The sequence below is a fragment of the Acartia tonsa genome, chromosome 14 (genome assembly GCF_053477335.1).
Source record: "Acartia tonsa isolate MP-2025a chromosome 14, ASM5347733v1, whole genome shotgun sequence".
Classification (NCBI taxonomy): domain Eukaryota; kingdom Metazoa; phylum Arthropoda; class Copepoda; order Calanoida; family Acartiidae; genus Acartia; species Acartia tonsa.
The window spans coordinates 13,268,480-13,283,200 of NC_137273.1; positions in this window are offsets into that span (position 1 = coordinate 13,268,480).

A 14,721-nucleotide genomic window follows, 5' to 3' on the forward strand; every position below is an offset into this window, starting at 1 on the left:
ACATAAAGAGTAGCTTCGCTACTAACAATTTTCTATCTATCTGTCAATCTATTTATTTAAGTCCATCTGTTTATCTATCCATCTATCTATTAACTCAGGGAGGGAAGGGGAGGGGGGGTGGACATCGGTCTGTTTATTATACTAGTCCCCAAAGTTTTATAATAACGTTTTCTTATTAGTTGGCATAACTACTTTGGGGACTTTTTAAAATATTAAATGGTTGGTTCATTAAGTTGAGTGTCCAAACGTTTCAACCACTAATTGTAATCAAATGTTTGTATCATCATTGGGATGTATATTAATTTATCGGCCATTGTCTTATCCCTTTAGATCCTTGGGTTGGTATGATATCAGAAGATAACTAGGTTGAGCGTCTAAACGTTTCAACCACTAATTTTAATCTAAAAAAGAAGTAATTTTGTGAATCATCATTAAAGATGTACATCGATTTATCGGCTATTGTCTTATCCCTTTATATCCCTGTACTAAGTGGACTTTCACTGATATAATTCATCAACAACTGTCTAAATGGATATAATATACATGGATATTATGACAGGGGAAGTTTTGTCGTAAATTTAGGTTGCTACTTTAGTCCTCATTTAATGGTCAGTTAGTTCATCTAGTACGAGAGAAGGAGATGGATGTGGGGTATCGTTATATTAGCCAGTTGTAATTATCACATTATTAGAGTACATCACAATCTGGTGCAACATCCAAGTAATTATATATCTATTGGTACTAATTAATCACCAACTGTCTGTAAAATAGAATTGTAAAACAAACAAGGATGACAATATCCATATCCTAAAAGATCAAACGAGATGTATGTTTGTATGTAAGGATATCGCCAACTGCTGAACCGATACAATTTAGCCCTTCAGTTTTATAAAAATTTTGGGGGAGGGTACGACCATCCTCTCTAGAGAAATAACCCCTAGATAAGAATCCCGACCCCCAAATTTTTTTCTACTTTTTTAATAAAAATAAGATTAGATGCTGTACGTATTGGTGCAAAAAATGGGGACAAATTTCAAATTGTTTTGGCGTGTGACGTCATACCCCCATCTCTTTTCTAGGGGGTTTCTTTCCTCCTTCCCTTTTCTTTCCCCTCACTTGTGACGTAAATAAACAGCCCCGTCAAATCCATTTAAAAATTGTCCCCATTTTTTGCACCAATACGTACAGCATCGCACCAGAAATACTTAATTTTTTAAAATTACCTCTGTGGGCGAAGCCGCTAGTATACATATAACGAAATTCAGAAGTTCAAAAGATTTATTAAACAATAAGAACAGTCTAAAAGACAAACAAAATCTAACTACCATTGCGTAATGGACAGACAAACGTTTAGAAAGAAATTGCTAACAGATATACTTACAGACTACCAAAAATATAAAGCAGCTGAACTAAAAGTATAATTACCATACAATCGCTTAATATTGACAAAAAATATTTCAAATTAAAGTTTTAAAAATCGTTGAATTTAAATGTTTGGGAATTTTACAAAATAAAACGTACAAAAGCGCGATTACATATATTGAAGAAATATGAAACAAGGATGACAATATATATAAAAGCAAACGGGAGAACAAACGAACAAACTTGTAGAGTGTCAAAGCTTATTCAGGGGGGCTGCTATTCAGCCAATTAACTACATTTGAAATTGCCGAAAATTTAATATTTTGTTGGAGTAAAGTTGGAGTAAAGCTTTTTTTTGTGTAATTGAATATTAAGTAGAATATTAATTTAACGGTATAAACAAAATTGTATTTAAAAATTGCGCAAATACAGGATTCTGTTTAAGGACATACTTACATTTTTAGGACTTGAGTATAGAGATGCTTAAAATATTGTACCTGTTGTCAAACCTAATGCAACTAGAAACCTTTAAGTACAAAGACACATTTATAATAATGCTTTTATAATAGCCTAAAACCACCTAAATACATATAAAGCTTAATTTCCTTACCAGCTATTTAAAAATTAATTTCATTCATAAAAAATTTCATAATATACATTGAATAGTATCCGCTAGATTATAACCGGATCTCAGCCATTCAAGTATAGCATCATATTACAGACAATTTTCCATGAATACTAATATAAAATAAATAAAATTAATACCAGTTTTGTGAGACCAAGACTTCGGCCCCAAAGAGCTAACAAAACTGGTTCAAATCTTATAAATTTTTCATTTCAATATCCGCGGACAGCTGTCTATAATACGATGCGATAAATAACTATTATGTGCTTAAAGAAAGAAGTAAGTTAAAGAGTAGTTATCATTCTTTCAAATAAATTAACAACTCTTCGCATAAAAATCATGGAAAAAGGGAATTACGATTATATGTATAAAATGCTATAATACTTAATTATATAGACAGCTTTCCGCGGATATCAAAATGTAAAATATTAAAACCTCTTTTGTTTGCCATAACGAGCAGAATTTTCGGGCTTATAAAAGTGGTATCAATTCTATTATCCTATTTTAATCTTCGTGGAAAATTGTCTGTAATACAATTATTTAAATAAATTGCTTCTTTTTTATTATTTTTGACCAATAAGAAGATTTTTTATGCTAATTTTAGGTTAGGTTAAGTTAAGTATGAGTCTTTAACTCTGTAGGTCAAGTACCCCGCAGGGTTTAAAAGCTTGAAATATTGGGGGTTTTCATGGTTAACTGATAAAATGCTGCAGTTTATGAGATCTTAATATGCAACCAAATATAACTTTTGTAACAACTGTTTTTCCGATTTCTTTATCCCTTAAAAAACAAATTATCAAATCTACGTGTTATGTAGTTAGCAGCAAGAATCTAAAGGGATAAGACAGTGGACGATAATTTGATATACATCCCCATTGATTTTCCATTCTATAAATTACAATTAGTGGTCGAAACGTTTGGACACTCAACTTCATGAGCCAACCAATTAAAATTCAATTATAGTCCTTAAAGTGGTTTAAGCCAAAAAAATAAAAAAAAACATTATGATAAAAGTTTGGGGACAAGTGTAATAAACAGACCAATGTCCCCTCCCTCCCTGAGTTAGCAGTAGTTAGTATATTAACAAATCTAACAGTTCTTTTAAATCTAAAATTTTTGTCATATTTTATTTTGTCAAATAAAAAACATTCAGATTGATGATATATTATTCGTCTATCCCACTAAGATACCGTTTGTACGTCTGTTTTTTTATTTATATCTTTTAGAAGCGCAGCTACTCTATAAATGCTCTTGTCTGTCTTTCTGTCTGTTTGTCTTCGTCATTCTGTGTCTGGTTGTCTTTCTGTCTGTATCTTTGTCTATCTTTCTATCTGAATTTCTATCTGTCTTTCTGTCTGTTTATCTGTGTGTCTGTGAACCTGTCTTTCTTTCTGTCTTTCTGTCTGTCTATTATTCTATCTATCTTTCTGTCTGTTTTTCTGTCTATCTTTTTGTCTGTCTTTTTCTCTGTCTTTCTGTCTACCTTTCAGTCTGACTTCCAGTCAGTCATATCGTCTGTCTGTCTGTTTTGTGTTTGTCTTTCTGTCCTTGTTTCTGTCTGTCTTTCTGTCTATTTGACTTTCTGTCTGCCTGTCTTTCTGTCTGTCTGTCTTTCTGTCTGTCTTTCAGACTTTTTTTAGTGTGCCTTTCAGTTTGTCCTTCTGTTTGTATGTCTTTCTCTCTCTCTTCCACTTTCTGTCTATCTCTCTGTCTCTCTCTCTCTCACTCTACTTCTCTCATCTTTTTTTTCTCTTAAAATTTCTTAATAAATATGAAAAAGCCTAGGAAAATCAAACAAATAAATTACTTAACGGTCAAGGGCACACAGTTATTTACTTTAAGAAAGGGGGCATATCCCCCCTCCCTCGAAAAAAATGTAGGAGTAAATTGCATTTTTATTTTTTTGTTTGTCAAAAAGTGGGTGTTTAAGACTTTTATTTTTAATAATCAATTACTCCCCCCCCCCCAAATGAAAACAAATACGCCCTTACTACTGCAATGCAATAATTTCTTATAAAAAACAATGGACAGTAACGCTTCAAAATTTACGACTGAGAAAAATAAAATTTTCGGCAGGTATTGTTTATAAATCACGTAAAGTTTGTTAAAAATATCAATAAATAGAGGCCTCTAGTGGCATTTGAAATGGGGCAGGAAGGGGGAGAGGGAAGTATATTTTTTTATAGGTTCGATTTCTTTTGAGAGGGTGGTGGTATCCTCCCCCAAAATAGTGAAAACCCTTCCCAGGACCTATGAGAAGCTTCATTGTAAAGGAGAACCTTATCAGTTTAGCGGTTACAGATCCTTTGGTACAAATAGACAAACATCCTATTACTTTTATATAATGACTAGCGTATAAGAGTAGTTTCGCTATTAGATCAAATTTTTAAAATCGGGTTTCTGATTGGTTTACCAAGTATAAGTCTATTCTTAAGACATATGGTGAAAAAATATGTTAAAGAAGTGTTATAAAATAAAATTTTCATACGAAACAACAGAACAAAATATCCTTTCTCTCTATATCTCTCTATATCTCTCTCATTCTCTCTCTCTCTCTCTCTCTTTCTCTCTCTCTCTCTCTCTCTCTCTCTCTCTCTCTCTCTCTTTCTCTCTCTCTCTCTCTTTCTCTCTCTCTCTCTTTCTCTCTCTCTCTCTCTTTCTCTCTCTTTTCTCTCTCTCTCTCTCTCTCTCTCTCTCTTTCTCTCTCTCTCTCTCTCTCTCTCTCTCAATTCTTTGTTTATAGACAGTTTCAAAAATATATATATGTAATATTTTTTATTGATTTCATGGCAAAAACTAACTTTACTTTACTTTTTTTACTGTATTACACTTTACTTTCCCCCCTCCCCGATCATTATTATGTGCTATTTATAAATATAATTGTTCTTGTTAGCTAACATATAAAATTCACTGTTTTGTTCGGGTAGATCTTTAAGAAGAAATATTATAACATAGGAACAACTTTCACCATTATACGTACGTAATCTTATACAATAATAGATAGATAGATAGATAGTTAATTTCGGTTAGTTAGAATTGTCCTATCGATTTTAAACTTTGCATGATGAGTCGTGTAATAGTTAGGGACTATTTAGAATGCGTAGCAACTCTATAATTGTTACCAGAAAGTTAGGACGTCCATTTAAAACATTGACACTAAGGACGAAGCATCTCTATGATCAAGTCCTAAAAACATAAGTATGTCCTTGAGCAGAATCCTGTATTTACCCAATTTTGCAATAAGTTTATATACAATTATGTTTATACCTTTTAATTAATATTATGCTTATTAAGTTTTTACATTCTACAAGTGTTCACATTCGTTTGTTCATTTTAGAGCTTCGCTTTTATGGATGTTGAAATCCTTGTTTTTTCGTATTAAAATTTTTAAGTATATTTCAAGGCAAAAGTTCTATTTAATCTTAATTGATTTGGAAAAATATAAAAAGCATTCAAGTATTGGAATTTTCATATTTCTACACAGAGTTAGTTCAATGGTAAAACAAGGATGACAACATCCATAAAAGCGAAGTAAGTAAATTTGTGGCAAAATTGCATAAATACAGGATACGTAAATACTTCCACATAAAAAATTGTCGTCAAATATGTTAAAATTAACTTGTTTAAATGTTAAAGTACGGACATTCTGGTAGCAATTATAAAGTTGCTTCGTTTTGTAAATTATTCCAAACTTTCATAGGAATCATCATGCAAAGTTTACTATTAATATGACAATTCTAACGTGCCGACCGACCCAAGATATACAAAAGCATAGAAGTAACCAAAAAGTACGTACGTCCACTTTAACAATATACATAAATATATAAAAAAAACTCCTTTAATTGGGTATACTTGTTCAATAAAATTGATTGTGAGTCAGTCTGTCAGTCTGTCTGTCAGTCAGTCAGTCATTTGGTTGTGAGGGAAATTTGATTTTCTTGGTTGCTATTTAAAATAAACAGCTGTAATATCCAGATTCATTTGTCTGTAAATAACTGTTGTAATCTTTTTAAAATTCCACGAAAAGCATAAATCAAAAAGACATTTTATTTTTGATAAAGTTATTTTATTAAAAACTTAAACATGAAAATATAATTACATCTTCCTTGAGAAAAATTTTTTTCGAAGATTTATTTTGAATTATCTTTTGACACTTTATATATTTTACTAGTGGCTGCGCCCCCTAGAGGCAATTGAGGTGGTTGGGATTAAATTCGAAACCTCCCCCTATTTTTAAAAGCGAAGCTTTTCTATAATTAGGGTCGGTCCGTCCGTCCGTCCGTACGTCCGTCCATCACGGATAGCTTTTTTCGTTAATTTAGACATGTTAGAATTGTCCTATCGATTTCAAATTTTGCATGGTGATTCCTTTAGTAGTTAGGTACGATTTAGAAAGCGTAGCAACTCTATAATCATTACCAAAATGTCCGTACGTCCATTTTAAACATGTTGATTTTTTTACTTTTTTAAATAGCTTTTTTCGTTAATTTAGGCATGTTAGAATTGTCCTATTGATTTCAAATTTTGCATGGTGATTCCTGTAATAGTTAGGTACGAGTTAGAAAGCGTAGCTACTCTATAATCATTACCAGAATGTCCGTACGTCCATTTTAAACATGATGATTTTTTTTTACATTTTAACAACAAATTTGTTTGTGACCTAATTATCCGATTGGTCTGAATTTTGGTATACTGATTCCTGGGACAACAAAGTACAATATTATAAGCGAAGCAACTCTATAATCAAGTCCTAAAAATGTAAGTATGTCCATAATCATTATCCTGTATCAAGCAGTTTTTCAACAACTTTACTTACAATTTTGCTTTGACTCTTATACATTCGCATTCTGATTATTTAGTTCTGACATTATACAAGTGTTAATGTCCGTTTGTCCTACCGTTTCAGAGCTTCGCTTTTATGGATGTTGTCATCCTTGTTTATTCTAGTTTCAAAAAGAATAAAAAAAATTAATTCTTTTACGGGGAGTAATTTTTTAGGGGCGATTTTTCTTAGGAGGGTAAGAACCTGTTACTTTATTATTAGAATTACTAGCGTTAACAAGGATGACAACATCCATAAAAGCGAAGCTCTGAAACGGTAGGACAAACGGACATTAACACTTGTATAATGTCAGAACTGAATAATCAGAATGCGAATGTATAAGAGTCAAAGCAAAATTGTAAGTAAATTTGTTGAAAAACTGCTTGATACAGGATAATGATTATGGACATACTTACATTTTTAGGACTTGATTATAGAGTTGTTTCGCTTATAATATTGTAATTTGTTGTCCCAGGAATCAGTATACCAAAAATCAGACCAATCGGATAATTAGGTCACATACAAATTTGTTGTTAAAAATGTAAAAAAATCAACATGTTTAAAATGGACGTACGAATATTCTGGTAATGGTTATAGAGTTGCTACGCTTTCTACCTCGTATCTAACTATTACAGGAATCACCATGCAAAATTTGAAATCGATAGGACAATTCTAACATGTCTAAATTAACGAAAAAAGCTATCCGTGACGGACGGACGTACGGACCGACCCTAATTATAGAAAAGCTTCGCTTTTAAAAATAATCTATAACAACCATATCTTTTCTCATGTATTAATCAGCCACCAAATGCAGAAGACATTGTACTCTTTATTACACAAGTCCCCAAAGTTTTATAATTACGTTTTCTTTTTCGTTTGCTTAACAATTTTGGGGACTTTGATTAAATTTTGATGGGTTAGTTAATTAAGTCGATTGTCCAAGCGTTTCAACAACTAATTGTAATCTACAGAAGGGGTAATTTTGTGTGTCTTTGTTGGGAATGTACATCAATTTATCGTCTATTGTCCTATCACTGTAAAATCATTGATGATCCAAAAACTGATAATTATTCAAATGGATATATTATTACATGGATGTTGGACCATATTTTCATATACTCTAATAAAGTGATACAGCTGGCTAAAATAACGATATTCCCCACCCCGGCCACACCCTTTACCAATACTATATGAACGAACTGACCAATAAATGATACACATATGTCAACCTAGATTGAAGAAATTTATCCATATCCACGTATATTATATACATTAACCGAATACTGATAATTATGCAGAGCTCCCAAACACGGAAGGGTAAACAGGCGTGAAAAATTACATCAAAAAGTGTTCACAAAATATAACCAATAATTTACTTTAGCACAAATAACTCAGCAAATTTAGCGTGAAGATTTATAGCCATATACCATCCTTACATAAAAGTAACAGAAAGTCTGTCTGTCTATGTGTCCAGAAAGATCTTATTAACCACTGAACCGACATGGTCTTATTTACTTATATTGTAGCTTTTACGTGTCCTGATAAGATTTATAACTGTTTTGGGGTAGGGTACCACTACCCTATCAAGAGAAATCACACTCAGAATTTTTTTTACTAAAAGTTAACATATAATGTATTAAAAAATGGCATTGTGCTATTATTTATACTAGCTGCTGCGCCCCTAGCATCTAGGGTATGGAGTGGAAATATATATAGCCTAAAACCAATCTAAGACCAAAATTTTCGAAGAGTATAGCCTGAAACCCTCCCGTGATCTATACCAAGCCTACCAAAAAAGGATATCTCAATCAGTTCAGCAATAATATAAATCTTAAGCTTCAGACAAAAAAACCTTACTACTTTTTGTATGTTTTGTATTAACATAATCAGACCTTACAATTACATACGACTATTTTTTAATCATTTATAATAATAAAGCAGATTCAATTTAAACAAGGACAATTATTACAACAAGCAGCGCAACAATAAAACCAACGGCATTTTAATGACATATTTGTTAGTGTATCTTGCACCCAAAGGTTACTACCCCCTCCCCCTACACAAATCTCTGCGCACGCAACTTGAAGACACATTACAATCTTTCCCGATTTTGTATTACTTTTGCGGAACATGATTCCCGTTACGTCATATTTTTCTTTCCCGAAAAAGGGAAGGGGGGAAGAAAAAAAGAGATGGGAGAAAAGGGGGGTTTCCCCATCTCTTTTGAAGAGATTTTCTTCCCCCCTTCCCTTTTTCGGGAAAGAAAAATATGACGTAACTGGAATCATGTTCCGCAAAAGTAATACAAAATCGGGAAAGATTGTAATATGTCCAACTTGAATAAATCCTAGTAATAGAGTAGCTGCGCTACTGATAAAGCAGATTCAAATAAAAAATGAACAAGGACAATAATTTTAGTATATTACGTAGCCTCTATGTAAATAACAATAGTTGTCTGTTTGTCAATAATTACACTTACAGGGAACATATTTTTTTTCTCGGCTATTATTTAAGATAGACGACCGTTTTTTTGTTGTTAAAAAACACTTAAGAATAAGTATCTGCTTTGTTCGCTCGTCTGCCTGCAACGCTATACATACTTAGCTGCTATTTGATATAGTGTAATGAAAATCTTAAGATAATTCTTAGTATCGTTAACCCATGTTATTATCCTATTCTATAGTAGTAAGGTTTATTTTGTCCTTAGCTTAGAATTTTGATATCTGAACCAATTCTCCATTGCAGGGAAGCTTGACATGGATCTCGGATTCAAGGCTTTCTGCTTTTCATTCCCTTCGAATACAGAGCCCCTAGATGTTAGGTGCGCATCTGATAGTTTGTAGCAAAGTGAAAAAAATCGTTTTTACAAATATTATGATAATAAATAATCCTTGCTTATTAAAGTCAAATTTAATATTTTTTGCCAACAAAATTTTAATTAATATGTAAGTGTTAGTTTTTGTGCATGTTATATATGGACATGAATAATCATTTTTAAATTACTCTGTATTCTATAATTAACTTTGTCCGTCCGTCTATCAGTCCGTAACGCTATAAAGGATAAACTTGCGACTACGCCACTAGAAGACTCTAGGGGCACCTATGTTGGGGAGGATGGGGGGGGGGGGTTGAGGTAGAAGTTATATTTTTTTTTTTGGGGGGGGGGGTCATTTTTTTATTGCGAGGTTGAAGATCCCCTTCCCTAAAACAGTTAAAAACCTTCCCTGAACCTATAAGAAGCTTTACTGTAAAGGAGAACCATTTCGGTTCATAGATGTCAAAGGGGGGGGGGGTATGATAAGGGGTGCTTACCCCTCTTAAACAACTCCTTTCACCCTCTTTAAAATAAAAAGCTTGGATGGCTCTTCTTTGGGGGAAGATTATTATCGTCCATTGTCTTATCCATCCATGAAAGATCTCCGATTATTACCAAATCGTTTAAACTAATATAATGGATATAGAATATACGTGGATATTATGGACAAGGGAAAAATTGTCGTAAATTTAGGTTGCTAACATGGACATCATTTATTGGTCAGTTCATTCAACCGGTAGGAGGGGAAAGTATAGGATGGAAGGATCGTCATTTTAAACCAGCTACAAGTTTCACTTTATTAGAATAAATGATAATCTGGTGTAAGATCCAAGTAATAATAAATCCATTACTAAAATATTAAACGTTTATAAAGACATTCATAGAAATTAAGATTAATGGATTTTCTTATCTATCATTATTAGATTGATTTATATCTTTTACAAGAACAATTTCGTCCATAAACTAAATTTTTTAAAAAGTGATAAAAATAAACTGTACAATATGGAATTTTGCAATAGTTACTTATCGCCTCGTATTATAGACAGCTTTCCGCAGATAATGAAATGAAAAAATATAAGATTTAAGCCATTTTTGCTAGCCCCGAGAACCGGCCTTACAAAACTGGTATTAATGTTATGATATTTATTTAAATATTCGTGAAAAATTATCTGTAATAAGATGCTATACATGGTTTTTCAGTATGGTAGTACGGTTTTAATCCATTGGTTTCGAAGCCAATCTAGTTTTTTTAGCCCCGAGGTGCCAAAGGCACGGACTAAAAAAACTGGTTTTAATGTTATGATTGTACATTTTTATATTCGTAGAAAGTTGGATAAAATACGATGCTAGACATAGTTTTTTCGTATGGATGAGAACCGGTACTTATCCACCGGACTCGAATGAATACGAGAAAAAGCATACTTACTAATCATAAATAAAAAAAAAACATATTTTACAAAAAACACAATATTATAAATTCACTTTGTCTTTCTATTTTTCATTCAATTCACTTTTAATGTTAAAAAACATTATTTATAAAAAAAACAGTAAGGTTCGAATAAACTTTTTTATATTTAATTGTTGTACGCATTTATGACGCATATTTACGCGACACTACAGCGTGTAAACGCATACTAGCGCAATTTGCCGTTTTAGCGTCGCGCGCCACCGTGCATTTTTTAATTCTGCGCGTCCCGTTTAGATTTTATAAAAGAGGGGTAATGGGGTGCGTTAAGGACTACTGTAAAGTTGTTCATTTAAAGCAACAAATCATTTTAGTTGTGTAGAAGTTGCGTAAATTTTAAATGAAGAAATTTATTTCTCGTATTCATTCGAATCCGGTGAATAGGAACCGGTTCTCATCCATACGAAAAAACTATGTCTAGCATCGTATAATATCCAGCTTTCTACGAATATAAAAATGTACAATCATAAGATTAAAACTAGTTTTTTTAGCCCCGAGCTATATCCGCGGATAGCCGTTTATAATACAATGCGAGAAATAACTATTAAAAACAATATATTAAGTTATCCTATTGTATAAAGTAGTAAGCATTTTTTGTCTGTACCGAAGGACCTCGCTAACCGCTGAACCGATCGGGTTCTCCTTAACAGGGTAGCTTCTCATATGTCCTGGGAAGGTTTTTAACTATTTTGGGGGAGGGTACTACCACCCTCCTAAAAGAAATGACAAAAAAATTTAAAATTTTCTTAAAATCTGGGAGACTTCAATGTCAAATAAGGTGGTATCGTACATAAAAAATTAACTTTAACAAACAAAAACATTTAAAGTGCCACTAGAGGCCTCTAGGGGCGTAGCCGCTAGTAAGTTATAAAAGTAATAGGGTCTAACTGTCTATTTTTACCAAAGGATCTCACTAACCGCTTGACCGATATGACTCTCCTTCACAGTAAAGCTTCTCTTAGTTCTTGAGAAGGTTTATAACTATTTTTGGGAAGAGCAGCACCACCCTCCCAATCGCCCAAGAAAAAGAGACCCCACTCAAAAAAATATGATTTTCTTAACATTTTAAACTTTCATCTTATTAAAAGTTTTTCATAAAATTTCATTTAGCCTTTTTAAGATATTTATAGAAAAACTATTTAAGAAATAATATCTCATACAATGAATTAATGCATATTAGAGCCAGTTAGATTATTTTATTCGTACTTCCGTTTCAAGTATACTGTACTAAAAATTGTATAAATATTTAAATCTACATTTTTGGGAAGGGATTTACAAAGGGAAATATTCGGGGAAAGTAGGGGAAAATTATCCTAATATACAAGTAACAGCATGTATTTGAGTCTGTGCGAACCGCGAAGGATCTTGCTAACCGCTGCACTGGACCGATATGGTTCTTCTTTAGGGTGAAGCTTCTTATTGGGAAAGTATAATTATAACCATTTTGGGAGAAGGTACCAGCCCCTCTCTCAAATTTTGTTATCATTTTCTTTCAAGACAAAAATTAAAAGTTGATAATGCCCCCCCCCCCCCGTCCTTCCCACACTTCACTCAAGCGCCCCTAGAGGCCTTGTAGACGCTTACTTAGGAAATAATAGCGTATTATAGAAATATTTGAAAGCTTAAAAGTCGATGTAGCACCACTATTTTTTGGTATCACTACATCGAAACATTAAGCTGCGGTGCTACACTGTACCTAATTCAATAATTAATAGAAGATACACAACCCAGGAGTAAATAATAAATATTAACAAACATTTTGCCTCTCAATTTACGCACAGCTTTTATTTTCAGATGTTTCAAATCGGTTATAGAATAGCCTCGCTACTACTAAAAAAATAAATAAGTTTCTATTTTCTTTATTTTCAAAATAATATGAACATAATACAAGTACACTTGTAATTTAAATCTTTAAGTTTTTGTTGGTTAGTTTATTATTGATATTCTGCTTTACAACCCCCTAAATATCCACCCCCTCCCCCTAACCTAGTTTTTTTTTGAGAGTGCAATGGTTGTTAAAATGTGCGCCTGTTCCTTAAATTCTGCAATATTTTTGACCGAAAATAACACTTTAAATAATATTATAACTTTCAAAATATAAAAATATACAATAAAAATTTAAAATCTAAAATACAATAAAAATGCCATTTAAAAACAAGGATGACAACATCCATACAAGTAAAGCTCAGCAAATAATACAGTTGTACATTAACAAATATCATATAAATTTATTCTTTCAAAAATACAAAAAAAAACACAATGTTTAAGATGAATACTTGGACTTTCCTGTAATAGATTATAGAGTTGCTTCACTTTCTAGATTACTAGCGGCTACAACCCTAGATCATCGGGGGGAAAGTCGACCCCCCACTATTTTCAACTTCAGTTTAAAAAGAAATTTTAAAAAAATATTATTGGGGGGGGGGGGGGGGGGTGGTCATCTTTTAATGGAAAGGTAAAGATCCCTATCCAATAATAATTAAAAACCTTCCTTGGTCCTATAACAAGCTACATTTTGAAAAGGAGAGCCATATCGGTTTGCGAGATCTTTCGCTACAGACAAAAAAGCTTACTACTTTATATATTCAAGAATCCTTGAGTTTAAAATGATACGTTAATTCTAAAATGCTATCCTTTATGGACGAACGGTTCGACCCTCAATGTAGAAAATTTTTGCTTTTTAATAATATTACTAAAATACAATAAAGCGATAAGTGCTTAAAACGGTGTTAAAATAGCAAAGACGAAAATAATATTTTTCCAATTATAAAGAATTGTCGGATCTACTGCAGTTTACGGTAAAATATTGCTGGTAACGAATATTACCAAAAATCTATGAATTTTAAAGGCTGCTAGCTGCCAAACGGCTGAACGTACAGATCATACCCGCACACCATTTTAAGCGGCATAAGGCCTACAAATAATCTGGAATAGTCAAGATGCACAGGGAAAGCTTCACTGAAGAAAAACCGCGTAAAGTAGGTTTTTTTCGCGCATTTCTCTGCACTGCGAGATAATTATGCATTATTGATTTATTGCTATTCCAGATTATTTGTAGGCCTTCTTATGCCGCTTAAAACAGTGTGCGGGCATGATATGTACGTTCAGCCGTTTGGCAGCTAACAGCCTTTAAAATTCATAGATTTTTGGCAATATTTGTTACCAGCAATATTTTACCGTGAACTGCAGTAGATCCGAATTGTCTGCAGATACGTAAATTAAAAACATTATGCTTAGTTCTTTTTCATTGACGTATTCACGGTCAATTAAATGATCCTAAAAATAATCATCACATTTGGTTCAGTATTCGCTTTCAGGGATCTAAAGGGATAAGACAATGGTCGAAAAAATAGAAACAAAATTAACCCTTCAGTAGATTACATTTAGTGGTAACAGCGTTTGATTACTAAACTTAATGAACCAACCAATTAAAATTCAATAAAAGTCCCCGAAGTAGTTGAAAAGTTTTTTTTATAAAACTTTGAGGACTAGTGTAGTAACCGCCCAATGTCACCTCCCTCCGTGAATAAATAAAATATTAATTTAAATCTCTCATTAATTATTAAAATTAAAATTATATTATAAACAAAAATAAAGTAGAAATATATAATACTTAAATGTTAAAATTCATA